We start from the raw sequence: 10,422 nt of genomic DNA, 5'->3' as shown, positions 1-10,422 counted from the left end.
TGTCAGAGCCCGTACGCCCCCCGCACTCACCCTTAAAGGCCCGCAAGCCCTTGGGGTTCCTGCCGGGGGCGGGCAGCATACATATGTCCGTTCCGTGGGAGCCACCGGAGATATGTCAGAGCCCGTACGCCCCCCGCACTCACCCTTAAAGGCCCGCAAGCCCTTGGGGTTCCTGCCGGGGGCGGGCAGCATACATATGTCCGTTCCGTGTGAGCCACCGGAGATATGTCAGAGCCCGTACGCCCCCCGCACTCACCCTTAAAGGCCCGCAAGCCCTTGGGGTTCCTGCCGGGGGCGGGCAGCATACATATGTCCGTTCCGTGGGAGCCACCGGAGATATGTCAGAGCCCGTACGCCCCCCGCACTCACCCTTAAAGGCCCGCAAGCCCTTGGGGTTCCTGCCGGGGGCGGGCAGCATACATATGTCCGTTCCGTGGGAACCACCGGGGAGATGTCAGAGCCCGTGAAACCCCGAAAGACAGACCCTTAAAGGCCCGCAAGCCCTTGGGGTGAACGTCTGGGGCGGGCAGCATACATACACCCCGGTCGGGAACCACAGGGAGGTGAGGTCAGAGCCCGTGAAACCCCGAAAGACAGACCCTTAAAGGCCCGCAAGCCCTTGGGGTGAACGTCTGGGGCGGGCAGCATACACACTCTCCACGGCGGGCCGCGAAGACTTAGCGGGCGCAGCCGCCGGAGCGGGCCGCCGACGAGGCCTGAAACGCGGGGTGCGGCCGGGACCGTTCCCCCCCTTGCATTTCGCTGGATGATCAGACAGTCGCAAAGAACCGTCTGAAAATCCCGGGCCAAGTCCAGAAAGTGTCCGTAAAAGAGCTAGCGGGGCCCAGCCACTTTCCTCCAGCAAGTGCCCTTAGCTCAGTTTTGACCTCTCTCATTGCACTAAGTGTCTTCAAAAACCCAGTTCCTGTATTTCCCCCGGCACCGTAGAGAAATGCTGACAGCCTGGAACACTGTGGCGGCTGCACACGGCACTCCCATGCCCGCCGCGAGCAGCCTAGCCCCGCCTCAGACCCGCGAGAACCGCCCATCGGCACACGGCCCGCTGTGCGCCCGAGCCGTTTGGTGTAAAAACTGTCCAAAAGTGGTTTCGACCACTTAGGAACATCGTAGAGACTCGAAATAAAAAGGATTTTGTTGGAAAAGCGATTCTGAGGAAGGCTGTGTTAAAATTAATTTCGGGAAATGTCGTTTACCCCCCCCCAAATGGCTCCGAAGTACCCCCCCCCCACCCCCCCCTAAAAAACCGTGTTCCGGGGGTTTTTCGAGAAAACAAACACACGGGGTATATAGAGGGGACTGAGACGAATCGAATGACGTGCTTTGCAAAGAAATCGGGGGCTCACAGCCCCCCCAGGAGAGGTTCAAAAGTCGGAGGACTGGTCACCTAACTCCCATTGAAGTCAATGGGGGAAAAATGAAAACTGTCAAAAAGGCTTAAAATGGTTCAAAAACCCACTGGGGCAGTAGATAATCATCCTATTTGAATTTTAAAAGTCTTAGTTTGGCGAAAAAATACCTTTTAATAATTGTTTTAGGGGTCAGAAAAATCAGCTCCGGCTGCCTGGTCACCTAGGGGAGATAGAAAATTTTTCTAAGTTTTTCACTCGGCCGCCTGGTCCCCTAACTCGAAAATTTTAAAGTGCTCCCATCGGTCCCGGGATAGGGTGGCTGATAGCTGGGAGCCCCCTGAGCACTGCCCCGGTGTTAGTTTTCGGAGAAATGCCCCCGTTGATTTGTTATGATTTTTTTTCCGCCGGCCGCCTGGTCGCCCTAATGTAAAGTCAATGGGAGTGAGGAGATAGAATATTTTTCAAAGTTTTTCACTCGGCCGCCTGGTCCCCTAACTCGAAAATTTTAAAGTGCTCCCATCGGTCCCGGGATAGGGTGGCTGATAGCTGGGAGCCCCCTGAGCACTGCCCCGGTGTTAGTTTTCGGAGAAATGCCTCCGTTGATTTGTTATGATTTTTTTTCCGCCGGCCGCCTGGTCGCCCTAATGTAAAGTCAATGGGAGTGAGGAGATAGAACATTTTTCAAAGTTTTTCACCCGGCCCCAAACGGCTCCAAAACACACTGGGGCTGTGGCTGGGACTCTCACCAGGACTGCCCCCTACTTTATTTCTGGATTAAAAAGCATTCTATATTAATTTTTCGATTTTTGGGACCCGGGACGCCTGGTCACCTAACTCCCCTTCTATCCCTATGGGGGGGGGGCGGGGACATCGAAAACGCTCCCATCGCCGCCGAGGCACGCTGCGGGGACTCTCCCTACCATCGCCCCATGCTTCCTTTGAAGAATATATGACGTTTTTCAATTTTCACCGACATTTGAAAATCAAAACTTCAGAACATTTCATAGTTATTCTCAATGGGTTGTCTAGGGGCACACATCTCTAAACTGGGGGAAATGCTCAAAATGATTAAAAAGAAAAACAATGCCCCCAGACCCGGGGGGCTGATAGCTGGGAGGCCCCTGAGCACTGCCCCGGTGTTAGTTTTCGGAGAAATGCCTCCGTTGATTTGTTATGATTTTTTTTCCGCCGGCCGCCTGGTCGCCCTAATGTAAAGTCAATGGGAGTGAGGAGATAGAATATTTTTCAAAGTTTTTCACTCGGCCGTCTGGTCCCCTGACTCGAAAATTTTAAAGTGCTCCCATCGGTCCCGGGATAGGGTGGCTGATAGCTGGGAGCCCCCTGAGCACAGCCCCGGTGTTAGTTTTCGGAGAAATGCCCCCGTTGATTTGTTATGATTTTTTTTCCGCCGGCCGCCTGGTCGCCCTAATGTAAAGTCAATGGGAGTGAGGAGATAGAATATTTTTCAAAGTTTTTCACTCGGCCGTCTGGTCCCCTGACTCGAAAATTTTAAAGTGCTCCCATCGGTCCCAGACCCGGGTGGCCACGAGGTGGGACCCCCCTGAGCACTGCCCCGGTGTTAGTTTTCGGAGAAATGCCCCCGTTGATTTGTTATGATCCGTAGTTGCCGGCCGGCCGCCCGGCAGTGCTCTATCGGATGGAGCGTGGGCTGGCTATGGGAGATTTAGCGATTTTCGGAACCGGCCCCGATCGCCCCCCAAACCGGGTGGCCACGAGGTGGGACCCCCCTGAGCACTGCCCCGGTGTTAGTTTTCGGAGAAATGCCCCCGTTGATTTCTTATGATCCGTAGTTGCCGGCCGGCCGCCCGGCATTGCTCTATCGGATGGAGCGTGGGCTGGCTATGGGAGATTTAGCGATTTTCGGAACCGGCCCCGATCGCCCCCCAAACCGGGTGGCCACGAGGTGGGACCCCCCTGAGCACTGCCCCGGTGTTAGTTTTCGGAGAAATGCCCCCGTTGATTTCTTATGATCCGTAGTTGCCGGCCGGCCGCCCGGCATTGCTCTATCGGATGGAGCGTGGGCTGGCTATGGGAGATTTAGCGATTTTCGGAACCGGCCCCGATCGCCCCCCAAACCGGGTGGCCACGAGGTGGGACCCCCCTGAGCACTGCCCCGGTGTTAGTTTTCGGAGAAATGCCCCCGTTGATTTGTTATGATCCGTAGTTGCCGGCCGGCCGCCCGGCAGTGCTCTATCGGATGGAGCGTGGGCTGGCTATGGGAGATTTAGCGATTTTCGGAACCGGCCCCGATCGCCCCCCAAACCGGGTGGCCACGAGGTGGGACCCCCCTGAGCACTGCCCCGGTGTTAGTTTTCCGAGAAATGCCCCCGTTGATTTGTTATGATCCGTAGTTGCCGGCCGGCCGCCCGGCAGTGCTCTATCGGATGGAGCGTGGGCTGGCTATGGGAGATTTAGCGATTTTCGGAACCGGCCCCGATCGCCCCCCAAACCGGGTGGCCACGAGGTGGGACCCCCCTGAGCACTGCCCCGGTGTTAGTTTTCCGAGAAATGCCCCCGTTGATTTGTTATGATTATTTTTCGCCCAGGCGATGTGCCTTTTCATTTTGTTTTGCACTTTCCTTCATTCCTTGGTGCATGCTACCATCTAACGGACACATTTCGGTACTGCAGTTTGAAAGTAATTTCCCCGTCTAGGGATCTCTCAATGCCCTGGGCTGCGAAAGGAGGGCAAGGACACCCTATGTTCTCATGAGTGCAAAGCCCCCCCGGCTTCAAGGCATTCCAAAAGGAAAACCGGAGACACTGCTGTACACACACACACACACACACACACACACACACACACACACACACACAGAGAGAGAGAGAGAGAGAGAGAGAGATAGAGAGAGAGTAGTCACACAGTGGAATAAACTCCCCAGCGATGTGGTAGAAGCTGAAAGTTGGGGAACATTGTGATGGTCTATATTTCTTGGCAGATAATAAAAGATGCTCTTATCATGCCTCCGTTGATGTGTTATGATCCATAGGTTGCCGGCCGCCCGGCATTGCTCTGATCGGATGGACCGTGGGCTGCCTATGGCAGAGTATGGGCGATTCTTCAGCCGGCCCCGATGGCCCCCCAAACCGGGTGGCCACGAGGTGGGACCCCCCTGAGCACTGCCCCGGTGTTAGTTTTCCGAGAAATGCCCCCGTTGATTTGTTACGATTATTTTTCGCCCAGGCGATGTGCCTTTTCATTTTGTTTTGCACTTTCCTTCATTCCTTGGTGCATGCTGCCATCTAACGGACACATTTCGGTACTGCAGTTTGAAAGTAATTTCCCCGTCTAGGGATATCTCTCTCGTCTAGGGACACTGCTGTACACACACACACACACACACACACACACACACACACAGAGAGAGAGAGAGAGAGATAGAGAGAGAGTAGTCACACAGTGGAATAAACTCCCCAGCGATGTGGTAGAAGCTGAAAGTTGGGGAACATTGTGATGGTCTATATTTCTTGGCAGATAATAAAAGATGCTCTTATCATGCCTCCGTTGATGTGTTATGATCCATAGGTTGCCGGCCGCCCGGCATTGCTCTGATCGGATGGACCGTGGGCTGCCTATGGCAGAGTATGGGCGATTCTTCAGCCGGCCCCGATGGCCCCCCAAACCGGGTGGCCACGAGGTGGGACCCCCCTGAGCACTGCCCCGGTGTTAGTTTTCCGAGAAATGCCCCCGTTGATTTGTTATGATTTTTTTTCCGCCGGCCGCCTGGTCGCCCTAATGTAAAGTCAATGGGAGTGAGGAGATAGAACATTTTTCAAAGTTTTTCACCCGGCCCCAAACGGCTCCAAAACACACTGGGGCTGTGGCTGGGACTCTCACCAGGACTGCCCCCTACTTTATTTCTGGATTAAAAAGCATTCTATATTAATTTTTCGATTTTTGGGACCCGGGACGCCTGGTCACCTAACTCCCCTTCTATCCCTATGGGGGGGGGACGGGGACATCGAAAACGCTCCCATCGCCGCCGAGGCACGCTGCGGGGACTCTCCCTACCATCGCCCCATGCTTCCTTTGAAGAATATATGACGTTTTTCAATTTTCACCGACATTTGAAAATCAAAACTTCAGAACATTTCATAGTTATTCTCAATGGGTTGTCTAGGGGCACACATCTCTAAACTGGGGGAAATGCTCAAAATGATTAAAAAGAAAAACAATGCCCCCAGACCCGGGGGGCTGATAGCTGGGAGCCCCCTGAGCACAGCCCCGGTGTTAGTTTTCGGAGAAATGCCCCCGTTGATTTGTTATGATTTTTTTTCCGCCGGCCGCCTGGTCGCCCTAATGTAAAGTCAATGGGAGTGAGGAGATAGAATATTTTTCAAAGTTTTTCACTCGGCCGTCTGGTCCCCTGACTCGAAAATTTTAAAGTGCTCCCATCGGTCCCAGACCCGGGTGGCCACGAGGTGGGACCCCCCTGAGCACTGCCCCGGTGTTAGTTTTCGGAGAAATGCCCCCGTTGATTTGTTATGATCCGTAGTTGCCGGCCGGCCGCCCGGCAGTGCTCTATCGGATGGAGCGTGGGCTGGCTATGGGAGATTTAGCGATTTTCGGAACCGGCCCCGATCGCCCCCCAAACCGGGTGGCCACGAGGTGGGACCCCCCTGAGCACTGCCCCGGTGTTAGTTTTCGGAGAAATGCCCCCGTTGATTTCTTATGATCCGTAGTTGCCGGCCGGCCGCCCGGCATTGCTCTATCGGATGGAGCGTGGGCTGGCTATGGGAGATTTAGCGATTTTCGGAACCGGCCCCGATCGCCCCCCAAACCGGGTGGCCACGAGGTGGGACCCCCCTGAGCACTGCCCCGGTGTTAGTTTTCGGAGAAATGCCCCCGTTGATTTCTTATGATCCGTAGTTGCCGGCCGGCCGCCCGGCATTGCTCTATCGGATGGAGCGTGGGCTGGCTATGGGAGATTTAGCGATTTTCGGAACCGGCCCCGATCGCCCCCCAAACCGGGTGGCCACGAGGTGGGACCCCCCTGAGCACTGCCCCGGTGTTAGTTTTCGGAGAAATGCCCCCGTTGATTTGTTATGATCCGTAGTTGCCGGCCGGCCGCCCGGCAGTGCTCTATCGGATGGAGCGTGGGCTGGCTATGGGAGATTTAGCGATTTTCGGAACCGGCCCCGATCGCCCCCCAAACCGGGTGGCCACGAGGTGGGACCCCCCTGAGCACTGCCCCGGTGTTAGTTTTCCGAGAAATGCCCCCGTTGATTTGTTATGATCCGTAGTTGCCGGCCGGCCGCCCGGCAGTGCTCTATCGGATGGAGCGTGGGCTGGCTATGGGAGATTTAGCGATTTTCGGAACCGGCCCCGATCGCCCCCCAAACCGGGTGGCCACGAGGTGGGACCCCCCTGAGCACTGCCCCGGTGTTAGTTTTCCGAGAAATGCCCCCGTTGATTTGTTATGATTATTTTTCGCCCAGGCGATGTGCCTTTTCATTTTGTTTTGCACTTTCCTTCATTCCTTGGTGCATGCTACCATCTAACGGACACATTTCGGTACTGCAGTTTGAAAGTAATTTCCCCGTCTAGGGATCTCTCAATGCCCTGGGCTGCGAAAGGAGGGCAAGGACACCCTATGTTCTCATGAGTGCAAAGCCCCCCCGGCTTCAAGGCATTCCAAAAGGAAAACCGGAGACACTGCTGTACACACACACACACACACACACACACACACACACACACACACACACAGAGAGAGAGAGAGAGAGAGAGAGAGATAGAGAGAGAGTAGTCACACAGTGGAATAAACTCCCCAGCGATGTGGTAGAAGCTGAAAGTTGGGGAACATTGTGATGGTCTATATTTCTTGGCAGATAATAAAAGATGCTCTTATCATGCCTCCGTTGATGTGTTATGATCCATAGGTTGCCGGCCGCCCGGCATTGCTCTGATCGGATGGACCGTGGGCTGCCTATGGCAGAGTATGGGCGATTCTTCAGCCGGCCCCGATGGCCCCCCAAACCGGGTGGCCACGAGGTGGGACCCCCCTGAGCACTGCCCCGGTGTTAGTTTTCCGAGAAATGCCCCCGTTGATTTGTTACGATTATTTTTCGCCCAGGCGATGTGCCTTTTCATTTTGTTTTGCACTTTCCTTCATTCCTTGGTGCATGCTGCCATCTAACGGACACATTTCGGTACTGCAGTTTGAAAGTAATTTCCCCGTCTAGGGATATCTCTCTCGTCTAGGGACACTGCTGTACACACACACACACACACACACACACACACACACACAGTGAGAGAGAGGGAGAGATAGAGAGAGGGAGAGAGAGAGAGAGAGAGGTGGAGAGGGAGAGAGAGATGGTGATAGAGAGAGAGTCGTCACACTCTGGAACAAACTCCCCAGAAGCTGAAAGTTGGGGAACATTATGATGATCTTTATTTCTTGGCAGATAATAAATGATGATCTTACAGAGGGCGACTTACAACACCAGTGCAAACATACAGCGAAGTACAAGGCATCAATCACGACAGAATCCCTTGAGTTAAAGCAGCAGATTCAGAATAACACACGTCCAAACAGACTGGAGAGGACCCTAAAACGAGCACGAAAGGTGTCGAATATGTGGCCTCCTCTCGCTTGTAAACTCTCTCGTGTTCCTGTCGATGGGGTCGGCGGCTCGGGGCAGCGGCCTAGCAGCAGCAGGCAGGCAGGCAGACCTCCAGGGCTGGCAGGCAGGCAGGCAGGGCTGTGTGGCTGGGGAGGGCAGGCTGGCAGGCTGGTAGGCCGTGCTGCTGCCAGGGCTGGAAGGCTGACCTCCAGGGCTGGAAGGCTGACTTCCAGGGCTGGATGGCAGGCAGGCAGACCTCCAGGGCTGGAAGGCTGACCTCCAGGGCAGGCAGGCAGGGCTGTGTGGCTGGGGAGGGCAGGCTGGCAGGCTGGTAGGCCGTGCTGCCAGGGCTGGAAGGCTGACCTCCAGGGCAGGCAGGCAGGCAGGCAGGGCTGGAAGGCAGGCAGGCAGACCTCCAGGGCTGGAAGGCTGACCTCCAGGGCAGGCAGGCAGGGCTGTGTGGCTGGGGAGGGCAGGCTGGCAGGCTGGTAGGCCGTGCTGCCAGGGCTGGAAGGCTGACCTCCAGGGCTAACAGGCAGGCAGGCAGACCTCCAGGGCTGGATAGCAGACCTCCAGGGCTAACAGGCTGACCTCCAGGGCTAACAGGCAGACCTCCAGGGCAGGCAGGCAGACCTCCAGGGCTAACAGGCAGGCAGGCAGACCTCCAGGGCTGGCAGGCTGACCTCCAGGGCAGGCAGTGCTGCTGCCAGGGCAGGCAGGCAGACCTCCAGGGCTAACAGGCAGGCAGGCAGACCTCCAGGGCTGGAAGGCAGACCTCCAGGGCAGGCAGGCAGACCTCCAGGGCTGGATAGCAGACCTCCAGGGCTAACAGGCAGGCAGGCAGACCTCCAGGGCTGGATAGCAGACCTCCAGGGCAGGCAGTGCTGCTACCAGGGCAGGCAGGCAGACCTCCAGGGCTGGAAGGCAGACCTCCAGGGCAGGCAGGCAGACCTCCAGGGCAGGCAGGCAGACCTCCAGGGCTGGATAGCAGACCTCCAGGGCTAACAGGCAGACCTCCAGGGCAGGCAGGCTGACCTCCAGGGCAGGCAGTGCTGCTGCCAGGGCAGGCAGGCAGACCTCCAGGGCTGGATAGCAGACCTCCAGGGCTAACAGGCAGACCTCCAGGGCTGGATAGCAGACCTCCAGGGCAGGCCGGCAGACCTCCAGGGCAGGCAGTGCTGCTACCAGGGCAGGCAGGCAGACCTCCAGGGCTGGATAGCAGACCTCCAGGGCAGGCAGTGCTGCTACCAGGGCTGGATAGCAGACCTCCAGGGCTGGATAGCAGACCTCCAGGGCAGGCAGGCAGACCTCCAGGGCTGGATAGCAGACCTCCAGGGCTAACAGGCTGACCTCCAGGGCTAACAGGCAGGCAGGCAGACCTCCAGGGCTGGAAGGCAGGCAGTGCTGCTACCAGGGCAGGCAGGCTGTCCTCCAGGGCTGGAAGGCAGACCTCCAGGGCAGGCAGGCAGACCTCCAGGGCAGGCAGTGCTGCTACCAGGGCTGGATAGCAGACCTCCAGGGCTGGATGGCAGGCAGGCAGACCTCCAGGGCTGGATAGCAGACCTCCAGGGCTAACAGGCTGACCTCCAGGGCTAACAGGCAGACCTCCAGGGCTGGATAGCAGACCTCCAGGGCAGGCAGGCAGACCTCCAGGGCAGGCAGGCAGACCTCCAGGGCTGGATAGCAGACCTCCAGGGCTAACAGGCAGACCTCCAGGGCAGGCAGGCTGACCTCCAGGGCAGGCAGTGCTGCTACCAGGGCAGGCAGGCAGACCTCCAGGGCAGGCAGTGCTGCTGCCAGGGCAGGCAGGCAGACCTCCAGGGCTAACAGGCAGGCAGGCAGACCTCCAGGGCTGGATAGCAGACCTCCAGGGCAGGCAGGCAGACCTCCAGGGCTGGATAGCAGACCTCCAGGGCTAACAGGCTGACCTCCAGGGCTAACAGGCAGGCAGGCAGACCTCCAGGGCTGGAAGGCAGGCAGTGCTGCTACCAGGGCAGGCAGGCTGTCCTCCAGGGCTGGAAGGCAGACCTCCAGGGCAGGCAGGCAGACCTCCAGGGCAGGCAGTGCTGCTACCAGGGCTGGATAGCAGACCTCCAGGGCTGGAAGGCAGGCAGGCAGACCTCCAGGGCAGGCAGTGCTGCTACCAGGGCTGGATAGCAGACCTCCAGGGCTAACAGGCAGACCTCCAGGGCTGGAAGGCAGGCAGTGCTGCTACCAGGGCAGGCAGGCTGTCCTCCAGGGCTGGATAGCAGACCTCCAGGGCAGGCAGTGCTGCCACCAGGGCAGGCAGGCTGTCCTCCAGGGCTAACAGGCAGACCTCCAGGGCTAACAGGCAGACCTCCAGGGCAGGCAGGCAGACCTCCAGGGCAGGCAGTGCTGCTACCAGGGCTGGATAGCAGACCTCCAGGGCTAACAGGCAGACCTCCAGGGCTGGCAGTGCTGCTACCAGGGCTGGATAGCA

Source organism: Amia ocellicauda, unplaced genomic scaffold (genome assembly GCF_036373705.1).
Source record: "Amia ocellicauda isolate fAmiCal2 unplaced genomic scaffold, fAmiCal2.hap1 HAP1_SCAFFOLD_185, whole genome shotgun sequence".
NCBI lineage: Eukaryota > Metazoa > Chordata > Actinopteri > Amiiformes > Amiidae > Amia > Amia ocellicauda.
The sequence above is the reverse complement of the archived record's forward strand: the minus strand, read 5'-3'. Positions refer to the sequence as shown.